The sequence below is a fragment of the Empidonax traillii genome, unplaced genomic scaffold (assembly GCF_003031625.1).
Source record: "Empidonax traillii isolate 1590-97213 ecotype Southwest subspecies unplaced genomic scaffold, ASM303162v1 scaffold176:size2985712, whole genome shotgun sequence".
NCBI classification, from domain to species: Eukaryota; Metazoa; Chordata; class Aves; order Passeriformes; family Tyrannidae; genus Empidonax; species Empidonax traillii.
Window position 1 is genome coordinate 2271546 of NW_020955369.1, and position 18504 is coordinate 2290049.

The window sequence follows — 18504 nt, forward strand, 5'->3', positions numbered from 1 at the left end:
TTCTAAGATATCATTGTAAATTCAACTAATAATATTGAAATTATATTTAAAAAGAAGCACAAGAAATTCCTTTTTGGGTTTTTTGATTTTGGGTTTTTTTTAGGAAAAAAACCAAAGCAAAATAGGCGGTAAAAAAATTATTTAAAGCCAGCAATATTATCTAAAGCATATTTCTCCACTCAGACCACTGCTATGGTCTCTGTCAAAATAATAAGCTGTCAAATACCTTCTTTGTGTTTGTCTTTACCTAAAATTCAAACTCCACTGACTGTAAATCTGTGAGCTAATTATTAGTTTTCCCCTTTAGCTTAAATGTCTGAGCTATGACATCATACAGCACAAAAATAAGCTTCATTGCTTATTTTTTCATTGCTATTTAGAGAGCAGAACAGTGATATAATTTTTAAGGCATGAACCTTTTCAAAACCTTAGCAGGGCCTCTATTCAAGAACCCCACTCCATAATGTCAAGTACATTAGTGCTGATTTGAAGCTTTTGTTACAGGGTAACATCAGAAAACTTCAAGTGTTCATGGAAGAATGTGAGGCAGGTTTGCTTAAAGAAAATATGTAATTTTGTGTTCTGTGCTTACTGAGAGAGAAAAATTAATATCTTTCTTGTTTGTAGCAATGAACCTGACAAATTTCAAGCACTGTATTGAAGTAAATGAAATCACACACCTCTAAACATGGGCAGGTTTTCATTTTAGTTTATAATCCCTACTGTACTGCATTTTTTTAACTCATTCCAGCAGAGTAAACACTTGCAACAACAGTATAAGTTAAGAAATTTCAGCAAAGAGATTTTCTGATTTGTTATAATTGGCAGAAAATGACATGGACAATAGTTTTTTTTTTTTAAAAAATGATGTTTAGAATAAGGTTTCTTATTCTAAAATAGCATCATATACCACATCAGTTTTCTACACCCTTCTATAATTTCAATTGCTGTTTTCTTAACAGACTATCATCTTTTGCTCTGTACTTCCATAGCACGTAGGAATATCATCCTCAGCCCTTTATTCAGGTTCTTATAAATTCCCAGAAGACACCATACTATGTCAACATTGTTAATTATGATGATATTTGGCATATTTACCTGCTACATCTTCAGCTTCAATTGAATTATGGTTCAAATTCTCAAAAAACACTTGGGTTCTGGCACCCTTGTTTAAACTCTGGCCCTGTTGTGAGCTTCACTTCAGAAAAGTACCACATACCTGAAATTTTAGATCCTAAGTAAGCAGGTAGTCTTACTTTCAGAACTGCCAAAAACCTGCAGCTCAATCACACGCTACAGGAGCTCCCATTAACTGGACTGCTTTAATACGAGGCAGATGTAAAACATTTTGCTTTTCTAAAGGAACCTGATGCAAATATTGACCTGATCTCTTTTGTTTTAGTAACTCTAACAATCCCAAACGCTTGGATGATGGAGCAGAGTTTTCCAGGCTTGGGCTTGTAACCTCCTGTGGAAAAGCAATGATGTCTTCAGAGGTGAAAAATGCAGCATTCAAGATTACTACTTAAATTTGGGGCAACACCAGACTAGTAGTGGGCTGATATAAAATACCAGGTCTGTAAAAAAAGTTTCAGTAAGAAATGTTTAGTTATCATCTAATATCTGTATCAGAAGAAGTGTTAACAACTTGGAAATTCATTGTCCACGGCTGAACCAGTTTGGCTGTAAACTACTCTGGCATGATGGCACTGACAGAGACACACAGATGACAATTCAATGAAGGATTTCCACTATTTTACCTTTCATGACAATATTTGGCCAGACAACCCTATGTGGGAATAGTTATAGTATTTTTCATCCCGTTTTTTAATTCAGATTTTCCGAGAAATTCTGCTGGGCTACATGCACATTAAATACAAAGCATACACATTTAAAACCTTGACTAATAAAAGCAGATAAAGATGCATTATTTTGGGGTTCATCCATAACCTTTGTACATGTAGTGTTTCATATATTATTTGGGGTCTTTTCCCAATTTTTAAATATTTTTCTTCATTTATTATTTAAATTATCTGATCTCAAATTGATTGGCCCTTTTAAATGTCCCTGAGAAGTCACATTTAGGAAAAATTTTGTTGAATCTGTTTTAAGAATACATAAAAAACGTCTGCCTAAAATCCTTGACACTTAAAAGTATGTGCCATTCTAATGAAAAACTCATCTTCATTTACCCCTTGAAGAAACTTACCTTAGGGTTATGTTAACCCTAATTTCCAACTCAGTTGCATCATCTTCTTATTCAGAATTCATCCTTTCCTCAGGCTGTACTTAGTCCTCCTAAAGAGGAAAAATTGAATGATACGCTTTTGACAGTAATTTAATTAAACTGATTGTAGAGGCATGTAAACATACGATTAAGTGTCTATTTCTCCACAGTAGTTACGGTGCTGTAAGCACTTTTACCTTGCAGTACTCCACCCACCATAAACCTAATTGCCCTTACCCATATCTCATTTATTTGGCAACAGGATTCTCTGGGTGAAGTTTCATGTGCTGCTACCACGTGAGTATCTGAACTTGTATGTTCACAGCCTGCCATAAACTGTGCCTGTAACTGAGTTAACTGAACTAAACTGCCGATTTAACATAGCTTTATTTCTTTTTCTTCTATGTGCATTAAGTAAATAAATGTTCATTTCCAAGAGCAAACACTCTTAGGTTTGTAATTTGATACAAGGACCAAAGCAACCCCATGCTACCATCGTGGAGCTGCTTTCACATGTTGTTTCATCCCAAGACAGAGTAAGAGGGTCTATCTGAAGACCTCTAAATGCTATGATACTATTGAATGTTTGAATTACCAGGACCCAGAGACAAAGATAGTAATTTATTCAACTGTATTATTCCCCTTATTCATGACGAAGTAGCACTGCTATGCAGAGGAGTGAACACAACCATCTAAATCACTGAAGATTTTTGTTGTATTAAAAATTTGCTTCAAGGACACATTTGGAATTTCTTAATCTACATTGAACATGACAGTCTACTTTTAATTACCTGTTCTGGGTAATATTTCAGCCAATCATGCAGCTGGCAATCAAGCAGAAAGCCCACACTACCCAGCTGTAATTCCACTTATCCACCAACTGTTCTGTAACCTCAGGTTAACTCTCCTCAAACACAGAAAACAAACACTGTATTTGAAAGAAAATGCGAAGTTAGGAAGTCCTCTAAGCACAAGATGTCTAAACACTAAGTACAAGATGTCAAGAGCAAGATGACAGTCCCCTCAGTCCACAAGTGAAATCTCTGAGGGAGGCAATGTCAGTCTGGGCTACCGGGTGAAAGCAGCAAGGCAATGAAGGACGGCTACTGACAGGTACCTCTGACATGTTATACAAGGAATTTCCACCACTTCCCCTAAAACACAAAAAACTCCATCTAGCAGTAAAAATACATACACTGCACCTTATAAGCTAGCAAATAGGGAAGGATTTGGTGGTCTGTATTTAGTGTTAAATAACTTAATGCCACCTGGCCTCCCTGGATGGGAGACCATGAGTCCTGAATGGCTGCTGCCCAACTTATGAAAAAGGCTTGGATAGAAACCCATGCTTTAAAAGGCACTCAGTGCCCAGTTTTAAGATACCAAATCTCATCCTCAGAGTTTACCTTCATCTTTCAAACAAAACTAATCTTGAAGAAGTCAAGGTGGAGAAAATAAGATGCAAAAGTTTACAGACCAAGATAAAAGACAATGAGATCACTCACCATTTTCCATCACTGACAAAACAGACTCAACTTGAGGAAAAAATTTAACTCATTGCCATCCATCCTCCATGACACAGAGAGGAGGAGGAATAGGGGTTGTGGTTAGTTGGTAACAGCTCCTCTCTGCTGCTCCTTCCTCCTCACACACTTCCCTGCTCCAGTGAGGGTCTTCTGCACAGGCTGCAGTCCTTCAGGATAAACCTGCTCCTGCATCAGCAATCCACAGGCTGAAGTTCTTTCAGGGAACATCCACCTGCTCCAGTGTGACATCCTCCACAGGCTGCAGTGTGGATACCGAATCCGCAATGGTCTCTCCAGGGGCTGCAGAGGATACCTGCTGGGGCACCTGGACCACCTCCTCCTGCTCTCCCCTCGAGCCTCTCAGGGCTGTTTCTCACTCTTTTCCTCACACCACCAGGCAGGTTCAGCCCTCCTTTATCCCCACTGTCCCCAAGGCACCAGCACTGTGGCTGTGGGCTCAGCCTTGTCCTGTGGCGGGTCAGCTGAAGCTGACTGGAACTGCTGCCCAGCAGCTCCTGCCAGCCCCTGGGCACCTCTGCCCAGTGCACACTGCTGTTGCTTTCTTGAGTGAAAAATGCCAGCAGTTCACACACATTTTTCCTCAGCTGACACAGAGTTTAAATGAGCACACACAGAGTGTTCACAGTCTGCCCATGTGAAGGGCTGCTCTGAAGTAGCACATGGCTTTTCACCCCAAGCACAAGTTTCTTCTCAGAGTGATTTAGTTTTCCATAGACAGGTGTTCCCAGGCAGCCTTCAGGACAAAACATGCATAAAGGCCATTTTCTGTCCAGTAGTTACATTTCTTCTGCACACACAGACACAAGAAACTCCTGCTACTGTCTCAGCTCCATGAAGCTGAAGACGTAGAAAGAAAAACTTTGACAAGAATTGCTGAAAACCTCACTGTCTCTGACTTCTCTGGCAATTAATAGCTGAGGTGATCTAAGAGGTTGCTATTATGAATTCCCAGTTATGAATCTGCAACACTTGAAAGCACAAACAGCAGAACCAGCTTTCACTCTCAGCACCTGCTCTCCTGGGGCCCAAAGGTATGAGCACAGACAGGCTCCACAGACTTCTGACTCCTCCAAACAAATGTGCTGCTGAGGAAAGAAATAATACGTAAAATTATGCCTAGGTTAACTGGCAAAGGACAAAAAATATGGACCAAGTCAAATCCACATATGCAGCCATGGGAATATTCAGGTGAGGACACCTAAACACTTCCTTTTTACCAACCAGAAAACTGGTGTATCTATTACATTAGGATTCCTCCTTTTGCATAATTCTTAGGAATCAGAGCCAGGCGTCAATCAAAGAACCCTATGTATTACTTTAATAGCTAGGATTAATAAATTATAGGTTTCCCGCTATACAGAAGCATGTGTTCAACACAAGCTACTGTTTGAAATGTATTGATAATTGTGGATTTGGATTGTTCCCAAGTCAAACTGTGCTCTCTGCACAACAGCAACCTTCCCTGCAATGTTCATTGTCCCAGTCTGCATCGCTGCCCTCTCCTTGATTTAACACACTTGGGGGATGCTGAAATCCTTGACAAGTCTATCCCTGACAAAATTAGTACATGATGATCATTGCATGTAACACACAAGGCACACAAGAAATTAGCTTTCTTTTGCCACAGCTCGTCGAGTTATTCGCTCCCACATCAAACCAAAGATGCTACATACCACAAGGACTTTCATAATTGCATAGATCCGTCACTCAGAAGGCAATGTCTGTATTAACTGTTTCCTTGTTCATTTCCTTTGCTTCAAAAAAAAAAGACCTCTTAGCCCTCTACTTGAAAACAGCAGTGGGAGACAGAGGGCAGGAGAGGAAGTCCTAATGAATACATGCTTCAAGGAAACATTCAGGGATTTCACTGTGGGATTCCCATTAGTACCAGTGGGGGTTGTTTAGGGATTTAGCTATAGAGTGCTTTGAAAACATGCATCTCGGTGTTGGTAGGGAGACATAAGTGCTCTGAATTTGTCTTTACCCCTATGTCTCCAGCCAGGGAGGTTAATAAAAGGTTTAAAGGGAAGCATTGGCAGGATACAGGTTCTGATACGTTGGCAATGCTGCCTGTCCTGCTGGGCTCTCAGCCTATTTCACATGTCACTTCATGCCATCACTGTACAGTTGGGCAAAATGCAGGCATAGAAATAAGTACATTGAGCACTTTAAGTGTCATCCTGCCTAGAACATTAAAGTGAGCAAAACCACCCGAGAACTTAACATGGCTGGCATTAGTTTCATTTTCCACCAATTAAAACATTCATAATTTTTTAAACATCTTAGGAAAAAATTGTGAAGCATCTCATAAAAATTCAGAAAATTCAAGAAAACCCCCCTCATTTTACTTGTATTATTTTCAACACCTCAAAATCTAGCTTTTCATTAGGAATTCAATAAAAGACTTAACTAACAGGGAGTTTTGTTTTAAAGAATGCTACTTCTAACACTATCTAAAACAGTTTAATACCATAAAAATCAAAAATTTTTAATATTCAATACCTACGTGACATGCAAACACTCCCTCTGTTACAAAATGGGCCTTCAGATGTGAAACTCATGGAGACAACATGACCACATAACGAACTCTTGAGTAAAGACCAGATGAACAAGAGGCACATGAAATGTACAAAAGGACTGTGGAGATGAAGCACGTCATTCCAAGTTAAAGTGAGAGCATTAAACTAATGCTTGCTGTGTTTCTATGCAATGTCTGAGCCTATGGCTTGCTGCACTAAGGGAATTTCAGTACTTCAAGGAAATGAGATAGACATTGATTTTGCTGCATGTTCTCTGTTCCATATGTTGCCCTATGTTGACACTGCAGCACTTCCCCTGCCCCCTTTTTTTTTTAAACCCCTTACAAGAGGCAGACATTGAATATCTTGCCGTTCTTCAGCATAATCATCTGAGAAAGATCATTAGTTATACCAGGATCTTGCTCTGTTTGGCAGAACAATGGTGAGAATTGTCCCATGGTCAAAGAGAATTTAGCTTATTGCCCAAATCAACACAAGTTTTCCATGCATTTTCTGTTAAAATACAGTCACGAGAAGCACAGCATATACTTTCTTTCAGTAAAAGTAACACACAGACTTGAATGTGTTTTTCTTTATCCAGTGGGGGGAAAAAAAATTCTCTGGGGCTCTGATCTACCTGGCCCTCTGATTCCTAATTTCTGATTTCACTCTGCTTTTCAGAGGCTGCAGAGGTCTGACTCTGGCCCCTAAAATTTGAGGTGACAAAACTCAATTTTCCCTAACCAGTAATGAGAAGATCTCACCCTGCTTGATACAACTGCTCCATATGCCAACCTGCATTAATTCAAACACATCCCCATGGCCTTTGACAAGATGCCTCACAGTACTGTTAGATAAGTAACACTGATACTGCTGCTGCTTTCAGGAGTCTTGTTTTCTACAGGTGTTGTGAGCATTTATGTAGAGACACTTTCCAACCAATAACAAATGCTAAACCCACTGAGGAGTACAGGGTTTACGCATCATGATTTTTTTAAATTTTTTTTTTATGGCAGTAAACCAAAACTAATCAATTCCGTGAATATACCTCATCTCGCCAGTCATTTCCATGATGCAAAATGGACCAAACTTCCATGTATTTGCAAATAAAAATATCAAGAATGATAATATTTATACCCAGCAACAAGAAACACACTCGTTTACGCGCAAGGAAAAGATTAGAGTTGGACTGAAAAACGTCCAGTGGGTATTGCTGTCGGGGAAAGGTACATGTTTTCCCATGTGCATGTTATGCATGGACACTGAGACAGCAAATGATAAGATTTGCTTCAGAAGCACATGCATAAAAAAATAATGTTTAGACATGATTGTTCCCATATGTGCTACTCCGAATGCAAGGAAGATTTTTTTTTCCTTCCTCCCCTCAAATTCTGAAACTTGATGTAATAACCTTTTTTTTTTTTTTTTTTTTCCAGAAAGCACTCCAGCTGTTTTGTTTTCTCCTTTCCTCCTACACACTTGCACTCAGGGTACCAGAAATTCTTCATGTTTCACAAAAGTGCTGTACAAGGTTTGTGGAGGAGAATGCAATGATATATATACCTTTCAATACTTACTGCCAGACACCAAGTCATACTTCAAATACAGGTGTGGCCATCTAAAACCAGTCAAAAAAGCTCCCTTACGTGACACATTTTTGTTACGTGCAGGAAAAAAGAGGAACTCCACGGGAAAAATACAAATAAAGCGATGAACAGTGGTCAAATCTCGCAAAACCTTGACAGGAAAAAAGCGAACATGTTCCCTTAATTATTGTCAGATGACATGTATGGCATATATGTCATCTGTTATGTACATCTCTCCAAAGGAATGATGTGCAGCCGTTTTGGTGTGGACATTTACATGGCCCAGCTTCAAAACACCGCATGTCTCACATGGCCACAATCCATGTCCTCTCAAGTGTCACAACCCACTGCCCCTGATGCTGTTTAGAAAGCTACACCCTGTTGTTTGTGAGCACCCAACAAGGGATTACTTCATCTTTGTTTTCTTACATTGAAAAGTCAAGGCTGACTTTAAGACCGAAACAGTCTGTCTCTTATCACTTAAAATTTGAGCAGGTGTTCCTCCATTGCGGCAGTTCAGATCACGTTTCTAACAAATACCACAAGCAGTAAAATGCTTTCAGCTATTAAATCCTTAACATGAGTTGAAAGTAACTCAGACCAGCTGAAGCGAAGTGCAAGGTACATGGATAGTGTCGCTATTCTTGTTGCTACACTTTTATTGTGCTGTTGATAACTGATGACACCCCCTGGAACATGATCCTTTATTATTTTTTGAGCTCTGAATAGCATCACATTTCCAAGTGCTACATTAACTTCTGAGAGATTTCATTATAACACTCCAGCAAACCAGGAAATATGATGAGAAGGTGTAACACTCGACTTTTCCTGACATGACCGGTCTAATAGGGAGCCAGGCTTGCTTCCACTTAAAATGGAAATGAAAGGAAAAAACCCCTAACCTAGATTTATCTCGTGCTGCAATAATAATTGCCTTTATCCACCATGCTACTCATATCCCAGTGTACCATAAATGTTCCAGCAAAGTACTGGAATGAACCATATTGTCCAGAAATGGTTGTACCTGCCAGTCATGCTATTAGAAGGTTAATAAAAATGCATATCCAACCATTTAATAAGATTGCCACAAAGAGAGGGATTGTTTTGTCCCAAGTTACACTGTGCACTCTTAAGACTAAGCAAATGAAAATTCCTTCCTTCCCCTTCCCTGTCCCCTGCCACTACCCAAGAAGAACATTTTCCTTACCAACATGTCGAGGTTACTGCCACACATCCATAAAACGCAGCTAGATGAGTGAAAATAAGCGCACACATCTGGTAATCAAATCCTCTGGACAGAGCTGAAAATGAGAAAAAGGTTTTTAGACAGGAAGAGAAGCATCCAGCCAGGAGAGCAAGTCTCAGCAAGAAAGAGGAGGCAATATAGCTCAGTGAGTGTGCCCATGGTGCTCACTAGCGTGAGGTACAGTAGGGTCCAGAGAGAGGATGCACAAGAAAAAGGGAGAAGAAGGTGCAAGAGAAAGACAAATGGAATTCAGTCTTCCAGGGAACAGGGGGAAAAGACTGAAATAAAAAGAACTGCACAGCTTGTTTTAAACTTGTGGACCCCATTCTCCTCATGTATTGATAACACACTCTTCAGAGATGATTCCCGCTCCACAAGTTCAGCAATCAACCATATGTTTGTACAGGACCTTGGTCTCTGGATATTGCGGAAATATAAAAAATTAATTAAATAAATTTAAAAAAGAGTAATAGCAGATAGAATCAAATCCCTGAAAATTGAAAGAAATGGAGAAGGTTGAGCTACCAACAGAAGCTGGACTTACTTTCAGTGAATTGCATCATAAGTGTTGTTTATACCACTGCAGCTAAATCAGTTTGAAGACTGCAGCACAATTCTGAATTCAGGTCAAATTTACCTGACAGAAGTAATATCAAATACTGCTGCAAAGTGTATTATAAAGAAACCAACACCATCAGCAAAGGTTTATACAAAGAGAGAGAATCAATCTATGAGTAATATTGCAGAAAGAATTAAAGGATAAATTATGGTTTTTTCCAGGTGGAGGGTTGCATATGCCTCGGAAAATTGCTTTTTGTGAGTTTGTTATTGTTTTAAAGCAATAAAGATAAATTGAAAAAGTAAATCAAAAAATATCCTAAGCTCATCTCCAAATGATATCTGTCACTGTGGCATCACCACTTTCCAGTTGGTTTGTCTTTTTAAGAGGCCTAGAAGGCTCTGAATACCTGGAATGCTAAAAAGTTACTCTTTGGGCTTAACACTTGTATTTATTAGGACTGAACACAAAACTTGGATCCATGAGCTCTCATTTCTTTCCACAGTTCCCCCTCCATTTTATCTCCATCACTTTTTTGGTGTTGGAAAAGGCTTACTAGCCATGCTTTTTCATAACATAACATAACAAATCAAATCCATGTTCCAAAAATGTCCTAGTTTATATCCAAAGTAGATATCAAATGGAAGAGTTAATTTCAGGAAATCCTATATATTTTTAGAAAACAAACAAATGAAACCCCAAAAATGTAAACAGCATCAAGACAAAAGCAACAACAACAACAACAACAAAAACCAACCTGGAGGAAACAACCAGAAAACCAAGCACACATAATCCTGACACAGACAACCCCACCCTGGTAAGTTGATATTTACACTGCTGTCTTACTCTTCCTATATTGCTCTTGCTTACTTTTTATGCATCACTTTTTCTTTCTTGCTTTCTTTGTACACTTTCTGAATAAGAACCATAAAAATAGTCTATTCCAGTCCTCAAACACTGATGTCCTTCTGTGAAGAGTTTCTCCATTCTATTTGTCGTTATTATTTACCTTCAAGCCACAGATTCCAGTGTATGGTTACTGAATACATTTCAGATTAGTTCCTTATTTCATTTCTGGAAGGAGCAACAATTCATGTTAGAATATTTTAAGAGCTACACTGTAACATCCCTTTCACGAGGCTGCTGTCCAACAGTGGATTCCTAAAAGAACATCCTCCCTACTGATAATAATTTTTTCCATCTTCCAGTAAGAACATACCTTTGTTATCTGCTAAGTCTTACACATCATAGTGGCAGGCACTGCAGTAACTGAGCATGTTAAAAGCCGCTCTGAGGTCAGAAGTGCTCTCCACCAAATCCTTATGAAGTTGTGCAACTATCTGAAATATTAGGCTTTGGCTTCAGATAACTCAGCAATGCTTGGTGGGTATCTAAGCATTGCGATTTTTGTCTCCTCAGTGCTGAAATGGTAGCAACTTATTCTACAAAATTAAACTTGCCAGAGACAAGAAATATATATGTTAGTTTCAATTAATTAAAAGTCCATCTGGCACTGGTTCATGTTTCATTAACACATGCCAGTCCAATACCAGAGACTGAAAACTTCTTCAGAAAGAACGAGGACAACCTCCCTATTTTTACTTTTCAAATGTTGACCACAGTTATATATATTTAAAATGGCTGTATCATTGAAAATAGAGTAGGTTCCTTCCCAGGTTCCTTTTCTTCTGATCCTATTGTGGTACAACTCTGATCAGTAGTAACAAAAGAGAAGTGACATTTCTGTACAACCCTTCAGGATCTGGGCTTCATAAGAGCTATGAGTCACTTGTTCTTAACATTTTTAGTAGGCTTGGAGTATTTAGTTGTACTTGATGGGAAGCTTTTCTCCTGGTGTGCCTATGAAACACCTCATACACTAATTAAATTTGTAACAAAACTGCTGATTGTTTGCCTGATCCATGGAAAACCTTCCTTTTCCTTTACCTAAGAGCCATCACTGTTTTAAGACAAACATTGGTCTGTTTCTTGATAGCTGATTAGTTTGTCTTCAAGACAAGAGCACATAAATCAACGTATATAAAATGCATTCACCCACTGTTTGCGAAACACATGTTGTGTTCTACTCCTATTATTTGGGGAAAAAATTGCTGGCCTAGATCTGTTGCTTTAGTTCTATCACCCAAGACACTTGGCACATATTTGGAGACAACTACAAGGGTTAGTACAGTCTGAGCTCTGATACTGGTGAAGATGAAGTTTAGCTTGCTCAGTAAGAGCCCTTTGCCTCTTCTTAACCACAGGGAACAGCAAAGAAGTTTCAGCTATTGTTTGACAGAATATAGGCTTGAGACAAGACATCTGCAACAATCCTTTAACCTCCTTCTCTGGCCCCAGCTGCATGAATCTCTCAAGGATAAGTAGAATAAACAGTTGGAAAGGCACTGCTTCCTATCAACAAAGCAATATTCAGACGTATTTTCAGGAATTCTGTCTGTCCTGTGTGTGTATATCTGAGCCAAACAATTTTAAGGCATTTTCATTACCTAAACATTCAGATACAAACCTCCCAGACTATCACAGCATCTTCTTCATTCCTGTTCCCAGTGCAAACTGATGGAAGAAATACTCATATGAACTCCAGTCCAATACCTGCTGTTGGTCTTGGTCCCCTGTACCAAAACATGAGGCACCAAGAACCACATCTGTGTCTGTCTTCTTTCTTTTCACTGTTTGTTTGTTTTAAGGTAGACAAGTCAAATCTGAAAAACTAAGCTTTAAACAGCTTTAACCAATTTATTTTAGTTAAATGATTATCCAAAAAAAGGATAATATTCACTTTCAATGATGTGAAACTTTTGCAATTAATCTGAGTTTTTTTATAGGACTAATCCAGGTATGTTCAAAGATATTAGCCTCTCTCAGTGCTATAAAATTGAGAAAAATAGCTAGCATAAAGAAAATCAGGTCTGAGTAACAAAAGGTTGTCTTTAAAACACAAAACTACACCTTTTTTACATAAAAAAATTTAGAAGTTGTATTTTCCTTCATTTGAAATCCCAACCACAGTGCTCTAAAGAAAAATATGCACAGTTACAAATTAAACAAGTTCAATACTCAGTTGTTTAAGTCATCCATCAGAGGCCCCTGGATATTGGGTGTTCCTGGTTTGAACTAAATCATCTGTAGCAAGTGAGACTTTTCAAAAACTCAAATAAAAAAACCAGGGAGAGGGCCACTATATAGATGGTATGAAAGGTGCTTCACAGAAAATGACCCAAAAAGTTTTCTCTGCTTTTCCTCCTCACTTCTTTTTACTGGATCAGGAAATGGTGCTTTTAATACATACGAAAGACATTCAAATGTGTTAGAAATGTGGGATAACTTTTGTCCCACCCATGATATGTGCCAGTGCAGGCTGTGGGGAGGGAAAGAAAAGAGAATTGCTTGTGGGGTTTTTGGCCTTCCCTAAGAATTATGGAGCAGGCAAGGAATCTATTTAACAAGACAACTTGGCTTTCTATCCAATTTAAAGAGCAAAGCCAAGGGACATTAATCCATCTGACTATAAATATCACACAGCCTAATGGTCACTTGAATAAAACAAAATCAGATTTTGTGGCCTGTACCTGCCTCAGATCCCATCTCTGCTCCAAATAATAACTAGGACAGGCAGCTGCACACTGGAAATTAAGGGTTGGATTGATAAATGAGCAAAGCATTTTCCATACAGCACACATTAGGAACACGCTTAAACTCTCTTTACTAAAATAAAACTTCAAAAGCACAAAGGCTGGTTGACTTGAGAAAGTAGTGAACAGGGCTGAGGTTTGCTGCAGTCAAAACTTAGATGAGGATATCTATGCCAGATATTGCTGTAGATTTTTCTAGTTACAAAGTCTTAAAGTACCTCTTACATTTCCCTAAAACAAACACAAATTAGCAGAGCATTTAGTTGTATTTGAAAGAATTAAAAAATTAAAAAGTAAAAAAATTATCACTCTGATTTCCCAGTTCAATACCTAAAATAGCAGGGAGACTTTTTCTGGTTTGTTTTGGGGGTATATTGTTTGGGGGGTTTTTTACTTGTTTCTATTTTTGTTTTGGTTAGGGTTTGCTTGTTTGTTTTTTAATTTCTTCTTTTTAATGCTGTGGGAAAAAGACACCCTGGCTCAAAATAACATATATACAAAAGCCAGGCTGTGATTCTTCTCTCTTGTGGTCCTGGGACACGAATGTAGACTACCTTTTGATTTCTATATTGGACTCTGGTCTGTAAATTGCTGATGAAAAACCTTTGAGATGAAGTTAAATGACACACTTGGAATAAGCTTCAGTAAAGGCAGGAGGAGGCACTTGGACTGAGAACATGGACACATCTATCTTCAGCTGAAAGCCAGCACTTAAATTTGGCACAGAGGTTCCGGTTCAGAAGACCCGACTAAAAAAGCAAGAAATAAAAAACACTCTCCTTTTGACTGAACAACAATTGATTCTGTAGTTCATCTCCTTCTCAAATTCAAACCACATGGACAAGAAGACCATCCATGTCAGAAGTTTTTTCTTGGCTGAAATCAATAGCAACCACAATTTTGTTGTGGCCATTGTTCAGCACCAGCATCACTTGAAGGAGAGAGGGATGCTGTTGCTACCAAACACTGGTCAGCCAGAAAGGGAGATATGACAGAAATATGAAAAAAGTTACTGAAAGTAAGGGTGATTTTTTTTATTCACTCTGTTTGGTTTTACTCATGAGGAACCTGAACAATCTATTCCCCTATCTTTCACACCAGTAGAAAAATGTAGACACAGTAAAATATTTATGAAGCTATTTATAGTCCCTACTAACCCAGTTCAGACCGAGGACAGTGAGGAATACATGGAATACATCTGGCCACTCCTCCAGCCAAAATTAGTTTTACAGCTGGCAATTCTAAAAGGCCATGTCATTATATCAGTTAGTCGGCCAAGCTATAAAATCTAACAGGTTGCAAACCCAGATTCCAGAAGAAGACAGCTGAGCCAGACTATAAATTTCCTATGCTTAGATAATTTTGATCATTTATTTTTCAAATGAACTGAGAATATATTCTTGTATAAATCATAGTTTATTTAATAGAACACACAAACTGTCATCAGGTCAAGCATTTTTGAGTGAGTGGTTTGAGACCAATATTGTAAACTTGAAGACCCTTGGATAACTGCAAGTGTTTGCAGAATATAATTAGAACATAATTTCACAGTCTGGTTTACCATAAACGTGTTAAAAAGATAGTTTAAACATTAACTCTGTAACAGAAACTCATTCTCAGTCATCCATTGGTGTCCACTAAGCAAGAAGGCTGTAGAATGCTGCTTCCCCAGCTCCCTCACTGCCCCTCTGTCCTATTGGGATGATACAATGATACAATGCAGAGAATGCTTTCAGGACACAGCAGTTTTGTGGAAGGGTTTCCCCCTAACTCCTCAATGACTTATGTCGCACACCAGGCTCTGGCTAATGCTCAAAGTTTTGGAGAAGCTCTCTGAGAAGACTATGTATGTAGTTGGCACAGTCAGAAAACCCTCAAAACATATCTTCTACGTCTCCTATATAACTTATTTCTAAAGCTCAATTGCATAGTCAGAAAACCCTCAAAAATATCTTCTACATCTCCTATATATCTTATTTCCAAAACTCACTACTGTTCCTCTTTATGTATAAATACAACAATAGGCAGGAATGAAATTCTGGCCCACCACACGCCCCTTTCCCAGGGACCCAGGAGAGACTAGGTAGAAATTCTTTGCAGCCCATGAAGCCACAGAAAGCTGTGACATTGGGAAGCAAGACTGGAGAAAAGGCTTCTCCTGCAATGGTTTGCTAGGACACACCTCAAGAGCAGTTTTGTGCTTGCTTCCCGAGCTCCACAGAGATCTCCCTCCTCATTTGAGCCACAGGCTCCCTGCCTGCTCCACCCTGCACTCTACAAGCTTCCTCCAGCTGAGCAGGCTCAAGCACAGCAGTCATTTCCCAGTTTTGAGGCTTGCACCTCACTTGCTCAGTTGCTCCTCTTTAATAAATACAAAGTGGAATACACACACGTCTAATCTGGAGCAATTAGAACAGTTACACCCCTCACCGCAAGTTGAAGAACAGTTCCCAAAGAAAAGGTTCGCTGTCAAACCAGAGGGTTGTATCATGCAAGGCCTCTTGGCAGTAATTTGGGAAGCTTTACATATTTTCATTAACAACTTGGATAGAAAATAAGTTAGAATATTTATGGCTGTCACTGAGCTGGGAGGGGTTGCAGGCACCCTCAAGAGCAGGATTAGATTTCATACTAATTTCACAAATTGGATCAGTTATAATACCAACAGGATTCAATTAAATGAAGAAAAAATTTAAATATTTCTCTTCGAAAAAATGCAAACATAATACAAAAGGGTAGCTACCTGGCCAAGCAGCAGCAGTTGAAACAGAGTTGATATTCTAACAGCTCAAACTGAAGCCAAAAACTGAATGCTAGCAAATGTCAATCTGAAAAAATAATTTTTCAAGTGTCACGGAAAAGACATGGGAAGCAGATTTTCCGCTCTCCTGGCAATGAGGAGGCTCAGCTGAAACACTGTTAGGTTGGGTCATTTCTCCTTGAGAAAGGCAGAGAACCCCGAGGGAAAATTTCAGACTGACAAGATGTTTCACAAGCATGATCTGGGAAGAAGGGCTAAGGGAAATGGATATGTTCAGTATAACAAGAAGATTAGGAGGAGGAAGGGCTCTAAACAGAGTTACAATATTTAAAACTTGTTATAAAGCAGGCAATAAATAAAGTCTCTCCATAACTACCAAGAGACAGGATAAGAACTTATTCAATTATTTTTCAATAAGAAGGATTTCAGTTAAATGTTACAGGAGAAGTTTTTCACTCTAACTGTAGAGGCAGGGAGAGAGTCTATGTCACTGCTTTTGCTAGAAGGGAAAGTTGTCAGAAGCAAAAATAACATATGCCAATGCCCGTGTTCCAAGCTCATGTAGTTAAACACAGGAGGAATGATAGCACTGGAGTCTCTTTGCAGATTTTCACATCCAGAAAATTTTCACAAACCTAGTTTTTCAGGGGTGTTTCAGAAGAGCTTCAGTAAGGAATCTGCTGCAATGGAGTTGGCCTGCTTGCAAAAACTCTGAAATGAAAAATAAATGTTTTTTTTCCTGTCATAGAATTGGCAACTTTTTAAGAACAAAATACTGTGCTTGTTGCTGTGATGGGAGAGGGGAAGGTCAACATCAAAGAACAGCAAAGAAAAATACTGCATCAAAAATCTTGATCTTCAGAGATCCCTTCGGCAGAGTATTTATAAAACAAAAACAGCTAACAAAACACAATTATACAATAGACTTGGAAAAAAAGCTGTCACTCTGCCAAGTGACACATGAGATCCTTTTGGTAACGGGATAAATCCGTGACACATATAGTTTAATAGTTCAAGAACAACTGCATAGTTCTTTTTAAAGGTACAGCACAGTGAAATTATATTACATAATGAAATAGCCATTTTCTACTTGTAAAAGGGAATCTTAATTGTTGCCGAATAACTGCATGTCCCTACCTGTACACTTGCAACTACCCATCTTCTCTCCTGGGGGAAAAAAAAAAAAAAAGGAAGGAAAAATAAATCAAAATTAGGAAGAAACATGGAAGTGCTCATTACCAAGCCTATGTTTAATAAAAGAGAAAAAAAAATGCTTTACAAAGCAGAAATAGATGCTTTTCCTTCATGATCAGGCGATTAATTGTTGAAAACATAACACAAGTTAGGGGCTCTTTGGTGGTTTTTTTTTTAAAGGAGTATTTTAGGGGGTTGAGAAGACCGATGGAAAAGTGTTTCTTGGCTGTGGCAGTGATTCTACCTGTAGATAGATGATAAGGGGCAAATGAACATGCTAGAAGAGGGAATGGACGTGCATCTCCTTCAAATGCACCTGTGCTCACCTAGGACAAATACTGCTGCTGGCACTTGTCATCACTGGCACTGTCATTGATGGTGTCCAAGGAAACCAAATTCTGTATTCTCTTTAAGAGGTCATGTCCTCCACTTAGATATATTATTATTATTATTATTTCCTGGGAATCCCTAATAATAATCTCCAGTGTGGAAAAAAAATCACGATGAGTACGATTTTTCATCTTGAAACTCGACTTCAAGCAGGAGATTCCATACCCCTACTGCACCCATCATGCATAAACCTAGAAAAAACAAGTGCCAAAATTTTTGATTTGGAAGAACTCAACGGAAAACAAAACTGAATTTTCAACTAAAATAAAGGTCTCAAGCATGAGGAAGGAACAGATCAAAGGATGTTACACGTTCCGATAAAATTTGCTTCTCTAGTCTACAGTGGCCACAACAGCATCACTACCTGAAAATATACATAATTTCTAAAAGAATTAAAACTTTCAATCCACAAAAACATGGCTCAGACATTTCCCCTAGAAGGATGAGTGACAATGAAAACACAGAATAAGCACCCAGCAGAGGGAGTTTTGCTTGTACTGGAGTGGGGAGGTGGGGAGGTTGGTTTGTGGTTTGTTATTTCTAATTATTGGTCCAACAGTCATTTTAAAGAATTACAGTAGAGCCAACAATTACAACCTCCTACAAGATATTCCTGTTTATTCAATGCTAAAATAGACTTTGAAGACTACTTTAATGATGCCATACATCTGGCATATTTCAATTACACTATGGGTACCAGGATAAAACTCACTAAAGACGGTATTTAATAGGCAAATAAATGACCTGGTAAACAGACCTCTATGAACACATTTGCCCAAAATCTGGGTTTAAATGAAAATAATTTTTTTTAAAAAAGCCTCA